Genomic DNA, 11,041 nt, shown 5'->3' on the forward strand with positions numbered 1-11,041 from the left:
ATAATTAAACACAGGCTGACTACAGGCTGGCAGCTCCAGTGGAAAGCAAAGTACAGCAAAGCACCAAAACTATTTCTTATTCGTTGTGTTCTCAGTATTCTGAGGAAAACTCAGCACATCAAGTACTTTTTCAAAGAGAGTCCAAAATGTAAGAACTTTACTGAAATGAAAAATATGTTTTGCAACTATAGCGTAACAATTATGGGATGTATCACAAACTGTGCTTGTGAGATACTTGTACTTTACTTGAGTGCTTACATTTTATGTCTTTATACTTCAGTTGCTTTACATACACTCCGACTGCGTTCATCTGACAGCTTAGTTTGCAGATAAATATTTTACGCACAAAACATGAAAACATGAAAACATGCGTCTTTATAGGCTAAACTGCCCAACAGTGTATTTTAAATCAGCTCCAACTTCATCAACTGCAACAGTCGAAAAATAAATTCTACATTAATGTTTTTGTAAAAAATAATCCAACAATATACAACAACATTCCCAGGAGTTATTTATCTGTATAACAAATACTTTTCCTAATTTTCCTAGTGATGCTAATGGGTCAGATTTGGGATGCAGATGGAATACTTCTGCTCTATTGTGTTTCTACTTCTACTTACTGTAAGTAAAAGATCTGATGTTATCACTCATTTTTTATCATCTGGCGTGACGAGATCTTCCTCAGTCCTGCTGTCACGGATTGTAGATGTTTAGATTTCCTTGTTTCTTGACTGAAGATCATTTTGGACTTTACAAACAGTAGAAAATGGAAATTTGATTATCTACAGTTCCATGAAAACTGGACAAGCTCCATCTGCTGAGGAAGATCATGTGATGTGATGAAAAGCTCTCAAGTGACTAAATGGACCATAGGTGAATCTGTTTCTGTCAATCTCAAATTCTTACAAAGCCTCCAGAGTCCCAAAAGATGATTTTATGGATAAAAAATGTTTTTTTCTTGTGCACAGAGGATATTACAACCTGATTACATTCCTGTGCAGCTGAACCACAACAGCAAATGTAGGAAACGTAATTGCTAATGTAATCATGTTCAGTGGCAACGTTTTTTTTTTTTTTTGAAGGAATGAGGCCTACGAAGCGCACGACGAGGGATAGATTGTTGTATTGATTACATTCACAAAATATCCTCATTAAATTTACAGAAAACAAATTACAATACAAACACCTGACATATAAAGTATAGAAAACGTATTTGCTGTTGCGGTTTAGTTGTATATAAATGTCATTTCTAGGACGCAGGGTTACGGTTCGATCCATCTTTGAAAGGTGTGGCCCGAAGTGAGAAGCGTCCAAAATGTCTTTGCAAAGATTCATTCTAAAACCCCAAGACAGATAAACAACAGCACTCACACAGGAAGAGCTGTAAGAAACACAATAAGACAGGGATATTACCACAAAGCCTCCCCCCCACCCCCCACCCTCCAGTTTGACCTCCTTCCCCTCTTTCATCTCCATCTCTTTCGTCCTCCCTCTCTCCCTGATGACCTGTTTTTCTCTCTCTCTCTCTCTCTCTCTCTCTCTCTCTCTCTCTCTGCCCTGCTGACTGATATAGCAGCTCGGCGTGTTTTACTGGTCCATGGACAGACCATAAACTCTGGATTTACAGCCTCCTTCCTCCTCCTCCCCCTTGCTATTTGTCTGAGTGTGAATGGACGTCAGGAGCTGGTGGAATATTTACAGCTGCCTTTAGAGTCTCTGCAAAAAACAAACCAACTGAAGCTCGATTCTGATCGAGGTTTGTGTCAGGAAGAGGAAGAAAAGATCTATTTTTTCCGTTTATTATCGTCTCTATCTCTATATATACATATATACATCCATCCATCCACTCAACTTCCCATCCATTGACCTGGCTGTCCATTTATCTATCCGTCCATTCACCCATTTATGTAGGCCTCTTTATCCATCCATCCGTTCATCCGCTACAATGTTGGCCATTCACTTAACATACAATCATCAATCCCGCCAATAAATGTATCTATTACTTTATCCATCTATTTAAGCATCCGCCCATTCACGGATAGATGTATACATTCATCCACTTATTTAAACATGCATCCACCCGTCTATCTGCCATCCAGCTTTCTATCCATCCATCGATACATTGACCCTATCATCCTTATATAAGGACGAGGTATGATATAATATTATATACAAAAGCAGTGTATTCAGACTGAATACACACTTTCAGAAACAGAGACGCCGTCAGAAAGCGACTCGGTCTGAACTCAAACACACAAACAGCGGCTGATGGACACAACGACTCTGAGTGTTTCTCTCCTGGGAGCTGTTGCCCCTCTACACCATGAATCAATGTGGATTATAGGAGCTCAGCCCTGACACATGCAGCAGCATGCAGGGCTGATCGCATGACCGTGTGCTCTAGCTGTGTGTTGTGTTGTGTTGTGTTGTGTGTGTGTGTGTGTGTGTGTGTGTGTGTGTGTGTGTGTGTGTGTGTATGTGTGCATTTGGGGGAGGGTGGGCTAAAAAGTGACTGCAGCACTTTGCCGAAGCTAAATGCTGCAATGGACACATAAATAAGTACTGCACCATTCTGGCACACACACACACACATACACACACACACACACACACACACACACACACACACACACACACACACACACACACAGAGGCAGGAATCCCCTCTGTGCAACACGTCCACAGTTCAATGAAGTCGTGGTAGGATGTGGACTTGTGTCAGTGTTACCTGGTGTCCGGGCGGCGATGTAATGGCTGACTGTTGCTCTACAGGCTGTTCACATTAACGTGCTCCCACTTCAACACCAGCTCAAACAGCAGCTGTCAAACCACGACGGTGACAAACGGCTCTTTAATGGTTGTAACTTTTTCAAAAAATGAAATTTGATTGAACTTGAACGCAGCCTAATTGTGAACTGCATAATAGAATTCATGTTCTGTTCATTTGCACGGCCTCGCCATGTGACAAACTAATAAGTGGCTTAGGATTTGTTGTCATGGCAACGTTACTGCAAGACAGTCAGCAAACAGCGTTACCTTTATACCCAATGTTTTCTATCTACGGCAGTGTCACTCACTTTACGGCTTGTTAGCTTCATGCATCTCACCAAGCTTTGATTTGCAGCTCGCACTGGCAGCAAATAACGATAACGTAGCCAGAACACGTGTGTGATTCCTAAGCCAATAAAATCCATAAAATACTCAAAACAGCTGCACTATTCATACGCAAGGAAGTAGGGCACAAACACTTAGCATCCTACGCTGACTCACTGTGGTGTTGCCAGGTTTGGCAAAGCACCACAATGGTAAAAGTGCTGGTGGGAAAATAAATGCACTGTGAGAATACAATCATTTCATGTATATTTGGGCTTTTACTAAGCTCCTAAATATTGCCACTGAATTAAAGAGGGGGAAACTGTCATCAATCTGGCAACAATCACATGTGCAGTACAGTTACTTGTTTGGCTACAGCAGGGTGACACGCTAGCTGACATGTAGTGCACAAACAATAAAAGTGGATTTCTAATCAAACAGAGTCTCAGTGGAGAGAAACAAAGGCGTGTGGCGAGTGAGGGAAATGAAGAGTCAGAGCGGCAGCTGAAAATGAAAATGAAGATGCTGCAGGGGGAACGAGCGGCAGACTGCAGGTGGTCAGAGTAGAAATGGATTTCAGCTTTCTAACCTTCATCAAATGTGACGAACCAAAGAGCAGATGCTACTTGTCCATCAGGTGTTGTGTTATTTTCAATCAGGACTCATAACGGCGACGTTGAAGGTTCAAAAAGAAGTTAATTATGAGCAGAAGAAGGAGAAAGTCAAGGGAGTGTAACACTACTACTACTGTAATGTAGTAATACTAAACCAGAGAACTGGCCATAGCAGCGAAGACTGGACGGAGGAGCAGTGTAGCCACACCCAGCAGCCGAACATGACACACTGTGGGAAAACAGGGAATGAGTCATTCCCTGAGGAGGGGCACGGCCTAACCGTGACATCAGGTTGCTGTCAGCTGTTTTTATCTGTCCAGCACGACTCACTGGTTTTGTGTTAATGAAGAGAAAAACAATGGCCTCGTTTGACAGGACAACAGGACATCAATAGGTCATCCCCCTGCTGGAGTACAAAGCTGGTGCTTAGACGCTGTGAATTTTAAATTCAAATCGATCTTAACGGATCAAATATTAATGCATTTCAAATGAAATGTGACAGTCTTCTTCTGCAGCTCCCAGTGTTTTTTTTTTTTTTTTTTTTAATAACAACAAAACGTTTGTTCATTAAAGAAATGGTTCAACATTTTTGGGAAATACTGTGAGTTGGAAGATCAATATCAGTGTGAGCTGGACTTCAGGACGTGGTTAGCTTGGCTAAGCATGAAGACTGGTAGCAGGGGAAAACATTTAGCCTGGCTCTGTTTGAAGTGAGAAATGCAAACTATTACCACCATTAAACCTGAACACGTTCTATCTTGTTTGTGCACACTATCCGTTAATGTGCAAATCTTGCGTTCATCGTTTGGGGGTTGGATCTGCTGCTGAAGGAATGTGAGAGCAACTGGACTCAAATCCAACAATCACATTAATTCACCTGCATGACAGGAAATATTTCAGGTGATGAGGAGGTGGAGAGAAGGAGGAAGAGCGGAGGAAATGTAATAGCGGCGTGGCGTGTTGGTCCTTTGGAGAGACGCACTCATCAGAATCCATTTAAAAACATTTTAATTTTTGTAGAGCAGATGGAACTGAACTTAGAAAATGTTTTTCACGTCACTGGAGAATACGGAAGATACAGAATTCAGCATATAGATGATCTCACACACACACACACACACACACACACACACACACACACACACACACACACACACACACACAAAGTGGAAGCCCTGGGAAAGCCCTGCCCTTATCCGTGTAACAGCAGAGTCAGCAGATTTCAGTTCTGCTCTTTGTTGTGACCTGAAAGCAGCTGAAGGGTTCACTCTCACAAACTGAAGAGTCATTTAGACAAAGGAAGGAGGCAGCAACAAATCCTCTACAAAGGTGTGAAGTGTGTGAATGAACCACTTATCGAGCGGGAGCACTGTAACAGTACAGTAGGCTCAACAGGATTTGATATTGGACAGCCGGTGAGCTGAGCATGGTAGTGAAATGAAGCTGAGTCCAGTGCAGACAACTGCAGGACATGGTGTTTAGCACAGTTTATCTGTCGTTTTCAAATTGATCATTTCTGGCCTGAAAGTCTTAGTCTGACACATTTTTGGTTGTTGGTTGATATTTTGTCCAGTCTTTATCAGAAGCCGGTGTGAGCAGTCGAGGTGCTGTGGTTATTCTGCAGGTTATTTTCTTGATTAATCAATAAAAGGCTTGATCTATAGAATGTGACATCTTCAAATTCCTTGTTTCCAATGAATCATCTATCTGATGCCTAAACATCCTTCACAATTCATTGCGGCATATCGGTCGCCGCTGGAGGGGAAGCACAGGATGCTCGGCCTGACTGACGCCAAGGTTGATCCAGAGGATCTCCTGGGAGGAGTGGAGGCTCCGCTGTCGGAGGAGGTCACATGGGGCAGAGGAGACGGCCCTCCTCATCCAGGGATCTCCACGTCACTCAAGGTGATGTGGGCGATTTGCAGCCCGCTCCGCCGCCTTCACCCAGTGTCCACGTGGTCCAGAGTTACCGTGACGACTCGGTGGTCGTGTCTCACCTGTCTTTAGGCGAAACATGTGAGAAACAGCATTTCAGACAAAATGGAAACTAAAGTGAGACTGAAATGAGAATCTGAATTTCGCCTCCTGAGCTGTAGAAGAGCAAGCTTTGAATTGTATCTCCCTTAAGTCTCGAGAACGACTCCTGCTGCTAACTTCGTGTCTCACTTATTTCTCCCAGTCAATTTTAGGTGAAACATATCACACAAAATAGAAACTAAAATGGGGCTGAAATGAGAATCTCAATTTTGTCTCCTGAGCTGTAGAGCAAGCTTTGAGCAGTAAAATTTCCCCCTGGGGAGGGGGCAGCCACGAATGAAATGTGTCCTGCTGCTGGAAGAGTTATGGCTGCCAGTCAGCATTTCATTTCAGGCTAGTGTCAATGAGCACAGAGGTACATAAACACACACTTCCAAGACATAGGCTTACATATTAAATATTTGCTGAATGCCTGTTTGGAAATCAGCCTCCTCATTTTTGTAGACATGTTGTTCAGCATGTGTTAATCTGTGGGAATATTCCTGCAGCATTTTGCAGCGTTGTTTGCATTATCTCTCCCCTGTGGTCTCTGGCAGCACCAGCATCATCACATCTAGCCGGTGACCTTGTATCTGCACAGTAAAACTCCTCCCCTTGGTGGCTGTAAAGAAGATCCTCAGCTCATTCGTCTCACTGGGGTCAATTTATACAAGAAGGTATCGACTTCTTCCGTTTGTGTCCTCGGATCTGAAGCTTCTTTGTTTGTGTCTCAAACACTTTCTCTCATGCCTCATCTGTAAAGCATAAAGCTCAGCCTACAGATTTTAGCCTTCACACTCTAAACTGTGTAAATTGCTTCTAGATGAAACAGTTACTCCTAAATATTAATGTTTTTAACCACTGAGAACTTGAAACATTAGTCAGCTAATGCTCTGTCGCAGTTTAGCTCCTTATATTTGGCGATTGTGAATATTTAGCTTGTTTAGCTTGTAGTTTGACCTTCGTCCACTGAATGGTTGCTAAGATGTTCAGGGTGGGGTAGAACAAACATGTAGGCCATTACTTGAGGTCTGGTTACTATGGTGACAGTTGCTAAATCTTGCTGTTTGCATGCGGAATGGTCGCTATGGCGTTTCTGGTGGTTTTTAGGGTGTTAAAATGTTCGATTGATCAACTGCTCTATCTCCAAAGGCCATTCAGATAATTAAAAACAATGATATAATGGGAAATGATAGAAATACTGTTGATGATCAAAACAAATGTCGTCTGATCACATGGTGGCAAAAGCAGAGGGATCAGATGCAGGAATGGCAGGAGTTATGTCAGAGACGTCCTCTCAACGTCTTCTTATTTTAGGATACCAGACTTGGAGGATGACGCTGGGATTTTTTTAATCTTATTCCCCATGTTTTTGGCCGAATGATTGATATGGACAAACCAATCTTTGCGATCGGTCCACCGCTGAACAAGAACGGTGCACACGTGAACTGCTGAACAGCTGCGGAAGTGTAAACAATGGGCCACTGACTAGACTTTTTTGTTAAAGAAAAGGATCTTTGTTTAACCAGAAACTGCCGTTATATCACTCTGTTCAAAGCCACCACACGCCATTGACAAAATGGGAAAATAAGGCACAGGTTAAAACAAATCCCATCGTTATCCTTTAATAACGAAGGATGAGCAGAATTTCTTATGTCAAGATAAAGAGATTAAGTTGTGATCTTGTGGTTTCATACTAAAATAACAGCCACTAATTCTTCGGAGGTGAAACGGTATTTCTCATGAGTGATTCGTTTCAGTCACTTTGAAGGTTGTACGCTTCATGGTTCCTCTCCCTCCTGCACTCTGCTCTTTCCTCTGTGTCTCTCTTTCTCTCACTATTTTGTCTCTGTCACTGGAAAACATTCATTGCTCGTCATCTATTATTTAACAGCCTCAGCATTTAATTATAAATGACTGTGTCCCTTTGAGAGTGCTAATGAATCCCCTCTCACACAGCATATTCCCACTGGCTAGTGTCGTTTTCCTGTCAGTCAAACTGTGTCCCCGCCCATCTGGATTTAAAAATAGAGCATTATTATTGTTATTATTATTCATCTATTTATTTTTAATAGTTTACAATAAATAAAAAAGTTAAAGTGAAGTTAAAACTTGTTAGAGTGATGAGTTCAGGGTCTGTGAAAGTGTTATAAAACTTAACATTCAGATGTTAAGCTTCTGATGATGGGAGGAAGTAGAAATCCTTGTTATCCTACTTGGCTGTTTTATAAGCTGTTTTCCTTCCATTCTCATCATCCTTTTACTTCATGCAAACTAAGCACATGTTCCTTTTGGTATAAAATCAGTCTCCCTTCCAGCTTCATGTGATTTCAACTCATTCACACCCCAGGATGAGATAACTCAACAAAGAGAGAGATGTTTAAAATGCGTTCATGTTTTTTGTCTCAGCCTTGAAGACATCTATCCACCAGCCCAGCGTCCACACCCTTATTTTCCACCCGTCTAGATAAAGGACACACTACTCGCTGCATTGACACTGAACGCTGACAGTGTACGTAAATCATCCAGCAAGGGACGTCATTCTTGGGAAACTGAGAACTATAACAGAAGCCAGTATTCAAACGATGGGCTGAGTCTCAAATCACCAAACATCACATTTTCTGTATTTTTTATTGCCGTTAAGCTACAATCAATGAAAACGCAACATGTGTGCTGATGTTTGACAATAAAAGAACATCAGAGACGGGAGGGATTACATCCACTGGGCAGCTTTTATTTTGAAACATCTACAGGAAGTGTAGGATATCATGAACAGGATCTTATCGATGATTTAAAAAACAAACAAACAAACAAACAAAACAGTGAATGAAAACTGATTTAATGCGAGTATAACATGACTCTTGAATTTGTACCACTGTGGAAATGTGTATTAAGGCAAAAGGTTTGAATAAGTATTTTAAAACAGCTGCAGATCAGAAAAGAGGAAGGTTTTTTTTTTACTAAAATATGAGGAAACATACTGGGAAATAAGATTCGTTTCCCTTTGCAGCTGAGTTAAATTATTTAATTGTCATTTATTTTACTGTATTTGTGTAGAATTTAAATAGTTTAAATGCTATAAAATGTGATTTAGAGTTTAATTTAATCTAATTTCTCTATTTATCAAGTCAAACTCTAACAGCAAGGTTTAATCTGGGCTTCATTAGAGGCCGTGAAAGTCTATTCTCTGATGCAACTTCATGATTCAGGGCAGCGTGAACTGAAGTCTGAAGAGTTTTACATAAAAAATTAAACTTTAATATATCTGCAGCCATAGGAGAAATGATGGCATGCCGAATAAGTATGTCTGGAAGGGTCTTTTCTTGTATCTTTTCTTTATGCTGTTTTACTGATTTTTCCTTCTTCTTCTCTCCTCCACTCCTCCCTCCTTCCTCACCCCCTCAACTCCCTTGATCTCTCTTTAGTCTCTCTTTTTCTTCATCCAGGGAGAGTCATTAAAGCTCAGATATGATAGTTGGGAAACATCAGAGGGAAGCTGTACCCCCACGTTCGGCTGCTTCACCTCCTCTTTTCAACTCTTTTCTAATCTCATTAACATTTGACATCTACATTCCCCTCTTCATCCTCCATCAGCGAGCGGCTCTCTGCACCGTCCCGTCTCACTTTCTGCAGATGAGTGTGGAGGTTCATGAATCAAACAAAAACCTCGACAGCCCTTTCAATCCAACAAGAATAACTGCATTAACATTCACTAGGATTTCAGTAGAGAATGAAACATAGAAGTCTAGAAAGTTTCTAGCATAGTCTATGTTCTCGTCTCTCCATCCATCCATCCATTCATCGTTTCCTCTATGTCTCCTTTGTCTTTTCATCATCCATCATCTTATAACTGGAACCAGCAGGTACAATCTCATAACTCCGGTGGTCGCCTCCCTTCATTGGCTCCCTGTTAGATTTCAGATACATTTTAAAACTTTATTACTGACTTTTAAGGCCCTAAATGGCTCTGTTGAAACGGTATATGTCCAACTGAAAATTGAGATCTTCAGAAGGAGGCGAGTTGGTCGCCCCCCCCCCCCCCCCCCCCCCCCCCCCCAAGGTCAAGGCTTGTGACGAAGGGTGACCAGATGTTTGCTATTAGAGCCCCCACACTCTGCGCCTCTCTCCCGACCCGAATCAGACGCTGTAACTTTTACGCTTCCTTTAAATTTCTTCTTAAAATGCATTTCTGTGTCTTAGCCTTTGGTAATGTCTGACATGTGTTTTATTTATATTCTTCATTTTGTTGTTACATATTTTATTGCCTCTTGTTACCTACTGTCAGATCTTTCTGCATAATGTTGACCTGAGATGTTTTTTATTTATGCTGTTCTACACCTTATTATTTTCTGGTTCTTTTTTCTCTTGTAAAGTACTTTGAAACTCTGTTAAGAAAAGTGCTATATAAATAAAGTTATCATTATTATTATTATTTGCATTAAGAGTAATAGAGTGCACTGATATGCAAAGACATGTTTAAGAGTGTTTGTATGTTCATTTATTGTGAACTGTGGAAGTAGAAATGAGACTGACCAAAATCTGACGAAATTAATGCATATGAATATTTCTGTCTTTCTGTGTGCACACAATTTTAGTTGTGAATCTACACAAAGGCCCCAGATTTTAGTGGATAAATATAAATGCCAGATTTCAATAATTCTTCTACATAATATTCCACGGTTTGAGGTTTGATTGGCACTCTTTAACTTATGTCATCTGGTTGCACCGCCTACTTCTGCAGCTGTTTCTCTTGATAGCGTAGTATATTGTAGTGGATGGACTCATGCATCAATTCACATTTTCTTTTTGCCAATTTTCTGGATTTTTTGTTAAAATTTGTGAAAAAATTTGGATGGACACTTGACATGGGAGAGAAAGAGAGAGCAACGGTGCAGGTTTTGTGACGGGTTTCCCCCTGTTGGCTTCACCTCTCCTCACGTCCTCTTGTCATTCACATTGTCTCCCACTTTCACTCTCAGCCTTTACAGAGCTCTTCCTCTTCTTCCTCATTCTCATTCTGCTTCCAGCTCCGTCCCGTCAGCTCTCTCTCTCTCCCTCTGTCATTGTCTATCTTTGTCTCTCACCCGGGCCTGCTCTCTTGTCCTCCCCCTGCCTCTCTCTCTCTCTCTCTCTCTCTCTCTCTCTGACAGCTAATCAATAAGCAGGCAGCTGAGGAGAAGAGGCTTCGGCTGCATGGATTTCCAATGGGACCGTCGACCCAGTGATGGGGAGTGGGTGGGTAGCACCCGAGCATGCCACAGAGTACAAAATGTACCACTCTGTGTGCGCACACCTACACACACACACACACACACACA

The sequence above is a fragment of the Seriola aureovittata genome, chromosome 2, assembly GCF_021018895.1.
Source record: "Seriola aureovittata isolate HTS-2021-v1 ecotype China chromosome 2, ASM2101889v1, whole genome shotgun sequence".
Taxonomy (NCBI): domain Eukaryota; kingdom Metazoa; phylum Chordata; class Actinopteri; order Carangiformes; family Carangidae; genus Seriola; species Seriola aureovittata.